Genomic DNA, 11,542 nt, shown 5'->3' with positions numbered 1-11,542 from the left:
GCTATTCCAAAAGATTCCTCTCATAATTCGTCATGAAATTTTTTAGTAGTACGGATCCTAGCACTCGTGCGCACCGCTGAAGCAGGGTAAATCTTCCGCTTCCACTTGCGTTTAGATTTGTTTTGATCCTCCACCCGATCCTCACAACCGGGCTCCGCGGATCTAACTACTTCAGCCTCGAGAGTGTCATCCTCTTCCTCTGACTCAGGAAGGGATGGTGCAAGATCCGCACACAAATTATCGAGCACCCTGACTCCCAACGCATCTATATCGGAGTCATTCATGGGTTTGACCGCTGCTAAGTTTTGAATCATTTCTAAAGCGCGTTCCACTTCCAAATCCAGAATATCATTTACAGAGTTAGAGATTTCACTATCATTACTACCTAGTGAAACTCCTAATTGATTTGCATTATTAATAATCTCAGTATTAGAAAAATGCAAAATGGAATTAGAGGTGTTGACTGACATACCAGTAGTGACCTCAATGTCACGAAGCTTGGCCGCCCTCATGGCGCACCGTTGTTGCATGTTGTCAACCTTCGGATGATCCTGGAGGCGGCAGCTCATCCGTCGCCCCTCAGATACCGGATCCGGAATCCCTCCAAAAGCGATGAAATCCTCCCGAGTGGCCCCGCTCGAAGTAAGGCCTCCACCCTCACCCCCAACACACTGCGGGGCTGCACCCCTCGAAGAAGCCGTAGGAACTGCCGTAAGCAGCGGTGGGGAGCTCCATGGCTCCGTCGATGTCGGCCTCGAGCCGACACCCTGAGGCGCACGCGCGCAGGGGGAGGGGAGTGCGTGGGCCACCTGCCCGTACTCCCCACCCGCCCCGGCCCTCTGGCTAGGTGGGGTCGCGGGCGCCACAGGAGGTGCGGCCACCCTAGCCACTGGAGGAGAAGAAGGGTCAAGGCCACCTGCCCAGGATCCCCTCTCCTAGGCACAGCCGCCGTCGTCGGCTCCGTCGCCCGGGATGAGATAATGGTCAGAGCAGGAGAAAGAGGGGCCACCTGCCCAAGCTCCTCCCCCCTCCCTCTACCGAGGTCATCACAGGAACAATCACGCCTCCGATTCCCCGATCACGGGACCATCAGCAGCATCAAAGTCCAGGGTAGGTAGCGTGCGCTCAAGCACGTCATCGGACTCCATCCGGTCACTCCAGAGTCTGGGAGGAGCAGAAGCTGGCTCAAACGACCCAAATCTCAGAGTGTTCATTGGTACCGAAGAGGATGGTGTTGTCCCGTCACCGGGCGTCTGAGAGACGGGCCCCGATCCATTGGACAACTCTCGTCCAACATCATCCACTAGCGCCTCCTTAGCACCTGAACTATCATCTCCCTCGTGCATGTCCACATCAGTCCCATTGATAGCCTCAACGAAAAGATCAGTATCCTCAAACTCAATCTTGAGGTTGAATATTTCGCCCCTATATGTCCACTTAACCACATCAGGCACGAACTCAATATCCAGAACACTCACCAGCAGTCAGGCCACCCCGTGAGCTCTGGTAAAGGCCATATCCACTCTCTCAGTTTTCCCAACCAAGATACCCAAGCTAGCAGCGACCCTAGCATCCTGCATCGGCTTCGAGGGAGCCCCAGAAAAACGTAACCAGACCTGAGTAAGAGGCTTGCCCTGTGGCTCAACCTTCTTCCACTCATGGAACTCCAGGATGCCCTCTGTGCCAGGCACTCTGCACAACCCGAAACTCAGAAGTCTCTGCAAATCCTCAACATAAGGGAAGTCAACCTTATACATGTTGGCCTCGAGACTGACAAGCTCCCACTGGAAGTCACCTGGAGCTAACTCCTTAAGCCTCTGCACAATCTGAGTCTCAGAGACATCACTTTTGGTAACTTTCACAACCCCAGTGGTCATGCTCTGGGTCTCCTCTGGGATCTCCCTCGCACTAGGAGACTCAAAGAACATCAACTCAGCACAATACACTCCATAAATGGTAATAGAAGGCATCTGTTCACGCAAGATCGGCCATTCCCCTGTATCATGTGCTGGCTTGAGGCAGGTATCACAAAGCTCAGTCACGCATTCCGCAATAAAGTGGCCCTTCTCGCCACAACGATAGCACAACATCTTCTCCTTCTTGCGAGCCCACTTTGACGCTCTATCAGATTCTGCCTTGTCTGCAGCCTCGACCGAACCCGTCGCTGTGGTCTCAGTCCCAGGTATCTCAGCCGTAGCCAGCGCAGTCACCACCTCCATAGCCTAACCGGACAGCTACGGCGTCTGACCGGGATCGGCCGCCTCCGTGGAGTCCGTCGGCTCAACGACGACAGGCGGAGGAGACTGACGGTGCCGGTACCGGCCACCTCGACCGCCACGATGACCGCCGTATCCACCTCGCTGCCGGTAGTCTAGGCCAGATGCCCCCTCAACAAAGCCACCCGGAGGACCATAAAAAGGTCTCTCAGCTGTACCATCACTCTGCCAAGCATATCCACGGCCGCCACACGTCGACGATGAACCTCGGTGTTGGCCATCACCATACGCATTGTAGCCATCGTCACCCCATTGTCCCCGGGGCGGTCCGTTAGTACCACGGTTGGCCGGGCCATGAGGCAAACCCGCACCTCCAGCACCCACGTTGTCAGACTGAGGCGGCAGTATATGCGTCTGCACCGGCCCAGGCCGCTTTTGCGGCGGCCTCGCGACGTAGTGAGGCGGCGACGTAGCCCGAGGCTAATGGCCAGGCGTCTGAACATGGTTGCGGGCAGGCACGACAGCAGGCCCAGGCGGCGGGGGCCTTGGCCCTTGCGCAGCGACGCCCCGTCCCGCAGCAGCCACCACAACCGGACCCTAAGGTGGTGGCCGAGGCCCATGATCAGCACCGCCCCGACCCGCGGCAGCCACCACAGCCGGTCCCTGCGCCGGCGGCCTCAGCCTAGCTGGCCTCCACCGCGTCCTGCAGCTGCCGGCGCTGTACGGGGCTGCTGGGTCGAGGCCCCCGCACCCGGCGGAAGCTGCTGCTGGACCGGCGGACGAGGCGCCACAGAAGACCCGGGCGCCGCCGGCTTAGGCCCCGGCGGTCTGGCTCCGCAACCCGCCATGCACGCAGCAAGGGGTGGGATGCGCGCCGCACGGCTCGCCGAGCACAACGGGAAACCAGGGACGCCGCAACGTCGAATCCTAGGCGGCGGCGGAGCTTCATGATATGAGGAATCTCTCGTGCATGCCGGAAGGACGTCGTCGGTAGTAGGAGTCGGTTTTGCCTGGGCCTCATGCCCAGCTAGTCCCGGTCCACACTGAAACGATTCCCGCTGGCCGAAAGCCCAATCGACGGCCCACCCAAACATCGCTCCGCAACCGCCAGGTCCTCAGGGCCCAACAGCGTTTTCAAACGCGCGACCCGCGCTTCACAGATCACGGCTGGTCGGTCGACCGCCGGCGGCCACCGTCTCTTCTTTCTCTTCACAACTTTCCACTAATGTTCCGTAACAAAATCAGACAAAGTCGGTTTCGGAAGACTAACCTTAGGTAACGGTCCCTTCCAAGGCCGGATCGCCGTCGCCGCCGTACGTCGATGAACTATGCGCCGGACGATCTCGATCTTGTCCTCCGCCCGCAGCCCTAGCCTCGCCGGATCATCGGGAGGGATCGCCTGATCCACGAGCAGAGCCACCTCATCCTCAGGGTACCCAATCCTAAGGGCTTCGCAGATCGCGTCGGAAGGGGTGGGAGACGGCATGCCTGCCGGCCCGCCGTCCGAGTCGCCGCCGTCGTCGTCTGAGTCGCCGGCGCCTTCGGCCAACGCCCAGAACCGGCCTCCCACGCGCCTCCTCCCGCCGGAAAGAGTAGCTCCGGTGATCACCAGAGGCGGCCCTGAAGCTGCCACCAGAGTCGCCCCGCTAGTCGCCCCTCTCATCTCATGGGTCCGTCTGGTGCTCGGCAGTCTCACATCTAAGCTGATGTCCACTCTATTTGTGGTCTATTTTTTTGTCCTAGTTTTTTTATTTTTTGTTGCTGCATTATATATTTGTAGGACCTTAGATGTGACATCCTTAAAAAACATCTAGATGTGAATTAGACAAACCACAAAAAAAATAGACCACAAACATATTGGACATCAGGTTATATGTGACATAACTATGTGACATCTAGATGTGTCCTAGACAGACCCCTCAGAATAATCTTGCCGTGACATGATTAGTTAGGTGCCATACTGGATTAGGCTGGTCATAGTGGGAGTAACATATGTAGTAACATAGATGCCACATAAGCAAAAAATATGATGTGTCAAGTAATTAATGAGGAGAAAGGCAAATAGAGTAACATAATATGTTACCATCACATAGTGCTTTTCAATATAAAATGAGTCTACAGAGCAATAAATGAAGATGTATATGTTATCACACTTATGTTACTACCCACTATAAAGGTAGTAACATAGACTAGTAACATGTGAATGTTACAGTCTAAGTTACTCCCCACTATGACTAGCCTTAGATAACATTTACTCTACAGAAACAACAACAACAACAAATTAATCCACTGATCGGTGCATTACCTTTACAAAAATGACATCTTTGTGGTGGTGCCAAGGTTGCAAAATAAAACAGCAGTCTAATTCTCATGTTCTCATCCATTCTCTACAGGAGAATTTCTAGTTGAGACTTGAGAAAGAGTGTGAAATAGAGAAGAATTGAAAATTCAAATACTACCGTTTTCATTTGGTCCATATGCGTACGTGAGACAGAGTTTCCATTGTCCTTGTATGTCTCGAACCTTTTGTTGTTGACATGTGCCTTTGGTCCATATATGCGTATGTGCGAGGTGTTCCTAATCTATCGTATATCATCTCCCATGTTAGTACTCTTGTGATGATGCTAACCTGGATTAAACTATTTTAAAAAATTCCTAATCTCTTAGCTCTGGTGACATAACAGGGAATTTTTTGTAGAAACTTTGAGGCGACAAATGTGGTCGCGGTGCATTGGCGCCTGCAGCCGTAACAGCTCGCGCAGCGTTTGCTTAGAGCAACTCTAGCAGATCCCGCATCCGGCGCAAACCCGCATAATTCCGGCGATTATACGGGCTTGGCCTATTTTTCTGGCCAGACCAGAGCCCGCATCGGTTTCCGGCCCATAAATATTTTTGCCGCAGCCCGCAAACGCAACCCCCGCGCCAGTATAACTGCGGGTTTGCGGGGCAGATGCGGGTCGAAACCATATCCCCCCGCAGCCGCGTTCCCCTCCAATTCCCCACCGCGCCGCTCGATTTGTCGCCGCCGGCGAGCCTTGGACCGCCATGGACGACTCGGGGGATGAGGCGGAGCGCCGCCACCGCGCCAGATCTGACGGCGCGCGAAAGCGGGAGGGGGGGGGGGCGTCGGTGGCTCAACCACGGTGCCCGGCTGCCGCCGGCATTCAACCGCCGCGAGCTCGAGGACTTCAATTTCGAGCTCGCCCGTCGCCGCCACGCCTCCTCCGGCAACTAGTCTGCAGGGAGCTCATCCAGCCACGGTTCCGCGGGGTGCTCATCCGCGGGCGCATCAAGCTCGCGGCTCGTTCAGGTGAAGAGGGAGCCGGAGGAGGCCATGCTCGATGCGCCGCCGCGCCGAGGCGTCATCGGGCCCGAGGACTACCTCCCCCCAGGGCAGGAGGAGCTCCTCGAGCGCGTCGTCCTCGAGCGGTCGGCGAGGGAGCAGGAGGAGATGGAAGAGCGCATCCGGCGCGAGCTCGAGTACGAGCGGCTCTTCCTCGAGACGGGCGTCACGGCATCGCAGGCGCACGCATCAAAGGAGGCTGGCCTGCGCTTGATGAAGGCGGAGCAGGCGAAGCTCTACATCGAGGTCGACTCCGAGGCAGCTACCGCAGGAGCTCCGGTGAGCTCAATTTTGTTGTAGTGGTGCGGTAGCATAGGCCCTGTCTAGCATCTCTGACCTTTAATATGTATGTATGTGGAGTGTACGAACTTATCATGAGAAGAAGAACCATCTATGCGAGCGAGCTTCGGCGAGCTACTGCTTAAATTTCTCGCGCGAAACAACTTTTTTAAAAAATTACGGGTTTGTTTGCGGTTTCTATTCTGCCGCCGCAATTTTCAGCCTGCATAAGCGCCCCCGTGCGACCTGCAAACACAGTTTACACGTCGGCAAAATACGGGGTCTGCTAGAGTTGCTCTTAGTTGGATGTGGTAAAGCATTCTCATTAATTTCGATCAAGCTGGAGCATGGGCTGCTCCAGTTCAGTACTGCCAAACCAGCCTTTTTTGTACCTTGGTTACGGGTTGTTCTAGTGTAGTGTTGGCCAAGCCGGAAAATACGCAGGAGCTCCCGGGTGCAACACATTCCTATATGAAAATAACGTTAAAAAATATCAGAAAATTTCAAAAAAAATCTGAAATTTTGGGAGACGAAACATGAGTGCCCATTGTACACTCGTGTTCATTTTCGTGGGGAATAGGTGCCTGTGATATCCGCGGCGCAAGAATTACGGACCGACACACGTTACACCCAGTTTTTTTCTACACATATGATTTTTTTGTCTTTTTTACTGACATTACCACAGGCACCCATTCCCCACGAAACTGAACACGTGTGTACAACGGGCACCCATGTTTCATATCCCAAATTTCAGTTTTTTTTTAAATTTTCCTAATATGTTTTTTAGTGCCATATTCATATAGGGGTGAGTGTCACCCGAGAGCCACAAATCCTCTTCCCTTTGTAGGTGGCCAAAGAATAGCACTCCCACACAGAATTGCATGCAATAATTAGTGATTATATGTGCAATCTCACACATGTATATTTATTTTATATACATGCATACAATACATATATACATACACATATACATACGTATATATTATTTTGGAGCGAGAGAAGAGGGTATTTAAACCCATATTTCTCACTCATTTATGTCTACCAATCATCACAATAGACAAACTAATATTAGAATGATTCTGATGAATTACACGTGTCATTTTGAATATTCAAAATATTCTTACAGGAGCCACAGAACTTTGGACCCGAATTGGGAACCGATCGACTGGTAAAGGCGCCGATCGAACATTCTTCACCTTTATGCTGCTACTGACAAGAACAGAAAAAAAAAGTTTCACCTAAACATTAGATTAGAGATGAAGAAAATTGCACTACTAGATTACAAATCTAAGATTTGTGTTGGTTTCACCTTAAAGAATAAAATAAACAAAAATAAAAAAAGTAAAAAAATAAAGTTTTCTATGAAAGAATGAATTATTGGCATCGGTATTACCCTTAAGAACAAGGAAAATAAAAAAATTGCAAAACTTGCCCATAATTTACACATAAATTGCGCTATTTTAAATATGCATGCAATAGAGGAATTTTCACAAAAAGATTAGTCACATTGGTACTACCTAGAAAGTAAAATAAATTCAAAAGAATAAATTTTTCTAATGAAGAATAAATTAGTTGTATTGATATTACCCTTTAAGAAGATGAAAAATAAAATATAAACTAAAAGATAATAAAATAGTAATTTCGAAGGAAGATGAATTAGTGTAATTGATCTTACCCCCTATGAAGAAAGAAAATAAAAATAAAAATAAAAATAAACAAGCAATGACAAAATATACACACAATATACTCAAAATTTGGCTTTTCTAAAATATAATGTACAAGAATAAGCATATAAAAGTGACTTTTTGCAAAAATGAAGTTTCCTAAAACATCAGGACTTAGTGGCATTGTTATTACCATTAAAGAAGAAAACAAAATAAAACAAAACTTAATAAAAAATCAAAATAATAAAGTTTTCTAAAAATGAAGGAATAAATGGCATCGATATTACCCTGAAAAGAACTAAGATGAAGTAAAACTAAAAATACAAAATAATGAGGTTTTTAAAAAAGGGATAATTAATTTGGTGCCCCTAGTTGTGTCCCACTCGGCAGGTTTACCCCTAGTTTCCGAAAACACTTGTTCCTGCCCAAACCACTTTGCCCCTCTTATGCTTTTGCCTTTTGACCGTTTGACCTTCACTTTGAAAACTTCGTAAAAAATTCATACTAACTCAGAAAAATTCAAATAAGATATCAAAATGTTCAGAAAAGCATCACCTATATGTGCATGTCATTTGCATTCATGAAAAAAGTGTTGGCTAGTACCCATCTAAGTTTTAGCTCATATGATCTTAGCATGAACAGTAAAATCTAAAAAAAATCTAAAAATTCTAAAAAAAATGGTGGCAAACTTTCACCAATGTTTTGAGTGCTTGCCAAGTTTCATAAGGGAATGGCATTCGTGGAAGTCGTGGTAAAAGAAGAAATCTTGGACCATTGATTTTTGTTTTTTTGCCATGACTTCCACGAATGTCATTCCCATATGAAACTTGGCAAGCACTCAAAACATTGGTCAAAGTTTGCCACCAAATTATTTTTAGAATTTTTAGATTTTTTTAGATTTTACTGTTCATGCTAAGATCATATGAGCTAAAACTAAGATGGGGGCTGGCCAACACTTTTTTCATGAATGTAAATGACATGCACATATAGGTGATGCTTTTCTGAACATTTTGATATCTTATTTGAATTTTTCTGAGTTAGTATGAATTTTTTATGAAGTTTTCAAAGTGATGGTCAAACAGTCAAAGGGCAAAAGCATAAGAGGAACAAAGTGGTTTGGGCAAGAACAAGTGTTTTCGGAAACTAGGGGTAAACCTGCCGAGTGTGACCCAACTAGGGGCATAAGATCAATTATCCCTTTAAAAAAAGAATGAATTGGTGGCATTTGTATAACCCTTTAGGAAGAAAGAAAAATAAAAAATTGCACACAATTTACAAAAAAGTACTTTTTAATATAATGCAAGAATAAGCATATAATAGTGGAATTTTCATAAAAAGGAACTTTCCTAACATGGAATGAATTAGTGAGATGGGTATTACCCTTAAATAAGAAAGAAAATAAAATAAAACTGAAACAAATCAAAATATTTAGTTTTTCTTATAAATAATTAAAGAATGAATGAAATAATACTAAAACAAACTCAAAAAGGAGGGTTTGTAAGAAAGAATGAATTAGTGATATTTTTTATTACCATTTGAGAAGAAAGAAAATGAAAAAGTAATCTAACTAAAACAATGGCAAAATTTACACAGAATATATGCATAAAAAATGTCACTTTTCTAAAATATATTGTACAAGAATAAGGATAAAAAAGTGAAATTTTCGTAAAAAGGTAGTTTTCTAATAAGGAATGAATTAGTGGCATTGGTATTACCATTAAAGAAGAAAAGAATGAAGTTTTTATGTATAACCCTTTGTAATGAAGTTTTCTAAAAAGAATGAACAATAGGCATTTATATTACGCTAAAAAGGGTAAAAATGAAATTAAACTAGAAAATTGAAATGAAATTTCTAAAAAAGAATGAATTAGTGGCATTTGTATAACCCTTTAAGAAGAAAGAAAATAAAAAACAAACAATAAAAAAATTGCACACATTTTAAATTTTTTTATGATATACAAGAATAAGCATATAATAGTGAATTTTTTGGGGAAAAAATCCTATGAAGGAATGAATGAGTGTCGTTGGTATTACCTTTAATAAGAAAGAAAATAAAATATAAAATGAAACACAATGAAAATAATTAGTTTTTCTTTGGATGAATGGTTGAATTAATGGCTTTGGTATTACCCTTCAAAAAAGGATTAAACAAAAACTAAAAAAACATCAAATAATGAGGTTTTGTAAGGAAGAATGAATTGGTGGTATTGATATTTCCATTTAAAAAGAACAAAAATAAAAAACACAAAACAAACAATGATGATAATTGTACACATTATACATGAAAATTGCGTTTAAAAAAATATGCAACAAACAAGCACATAAAAGTGAAACTTTCACAAAAATAGAAGTTTCCTAAGAGCGACTGAATTAGTGCCATTACCCTTAAAGGAGAATGATAATAAATAAAACAAAAAATAGTGAAGTTTCATAAGAAAGAATGAATTAGTAGTACTGGTATTGCTCTCTACTCCCTCCTTTCCGGTTTATAGGGCTCAATTCAAAAATCTCACCAACCAAGGTAGATGGTGAGTGGTGGAATATTTTTTGTAATTTGCAAAAGCACCCAATTAATGCTCTTGTTTTCCTAAAAAATTATGTTTACCAATGTCTTAATTGCAATGCATGCATGCATAAAGTACATGCATTGGTCAATTTTCTCTTAATACTTGCATGCAATTATTTAATAGATCTTGGAATCTGAACTTGTGATGGGGAATAACCAAATTGAGCCTTATAAAATGAAAAAACTAAGATTTTGAGATAAGGCTATAAACCGAAAGGAGGGAGTACTACGAAGAAAGAAAATGAAAAAAAGTAAAATACCTGCACACAACCTTTGAACTGAAATTGCACTATTTGTAATAGGCAAAAATAATCATATAATAATGCAATTTTGCCACATATTGTATAGTATTTGTGTATATACATTTACACTCATCCAACATCCCAAAATACCTAGAAAATAAAAAATGTAAGTGACTAGTAAAAAAGTACTACCTCCGTCCGGTTATTTAGAGCAACTCCAATGGGGCGACCCATTTCGTCCGCGGCCGTCCGTTTGGGTCGGCGCGGACAGAAAAGGCGGCCCAACACGCCGACCCAAACGGACGCGCGTCCGTTTTTCGTCCGCGGGCGACCCATTCCCGGCCCATTTTTTGGCCTGATTTGCGTCGGCGCGGACACGCGACGGACGCGCGCGCGCTCGCCTACTCCTGTCCCCGGGCCCGCTGGTGTGTGACACATTGGCCTCCCCTCTCACCCCCGGCCAACAAGCAACCCTCGCCCCGCCTCCTCCGTCACCAACGCCGCCGCCCATTTTTGCCGGCGACTCTTCCAGCTGCCGCCGCCTCCACATCCGCCCAGCACGCCGCCCCTGCCCCCAGTCGTCCACCGCCGCCGTTTTGCCGCCGGGGAGCAAATTGGTTCCCGCCGCCGCTTCCCCCACCGCACAGCCGCCCGCGACAAAGAAGACGCCTCGCTGCCCCCGCCACATCCGACCGGCATGCTCGTCGGACGCCGTCACACTCGTCGGACGCCGGCAGGTCAGCTAGCTGGTCTGTGGGCGCCGCGTCTCCCCTCGCCGGCCGTCTCCTTCTTCGACGCTCGCAAGCTGTTCGACAGTTTGCCAAGGTACGAAAATGGACTCCGCCGACGAGTTCTTTTTCCACAATTTTCTTTGCGACTCCGACGATTCATCGTCCGACGATGAGGAGGAGATATTGGCTGCCGTGTTGGTCCATCACCACCTCAACAACCAGCGGCCGTTGTTCCGTGGCTCTATTCCGGGCCACCTTCCGGCGTTGAATCGTAACCGAGAGAGCGGGCATTTCCTTCTCTGGAAGGACTACTTTGATACAACAAACCCGTTGTTCAAACATCACAAATTCCGCCGTCGGTTCCGTATGAGTAGGCATGTTTTCAACCGTATTAAAGAGGGAGTGGTCGGCTATGATGACTACTTCGAGTGCAAAGAGGATGCCGTCGGCAAGATTGGTTTCTCCTCTTATCAGAAATGCACTGCCGCCATCCGAATGCTT

The sequence above is a fragment of the Triticum aestivum genome, chromosome 2D, assembly GCF_018294505.1.
Source record: "Triticum aestivum cultivar Chinese Spring chromosome 2D, IWGSC CS RefSeq v2.1, whole genome shotgun sequence".
Taxonomy (NCBI): domain Eukaryota; kingdom Viridiplantae; phylum Streptophyta; class Magnoliopsida; order Poales; family Poaceae; genus Triticum; species Triticum aestivum.
Note: the sequence above shows the minus strand (reverse complement) of the source record.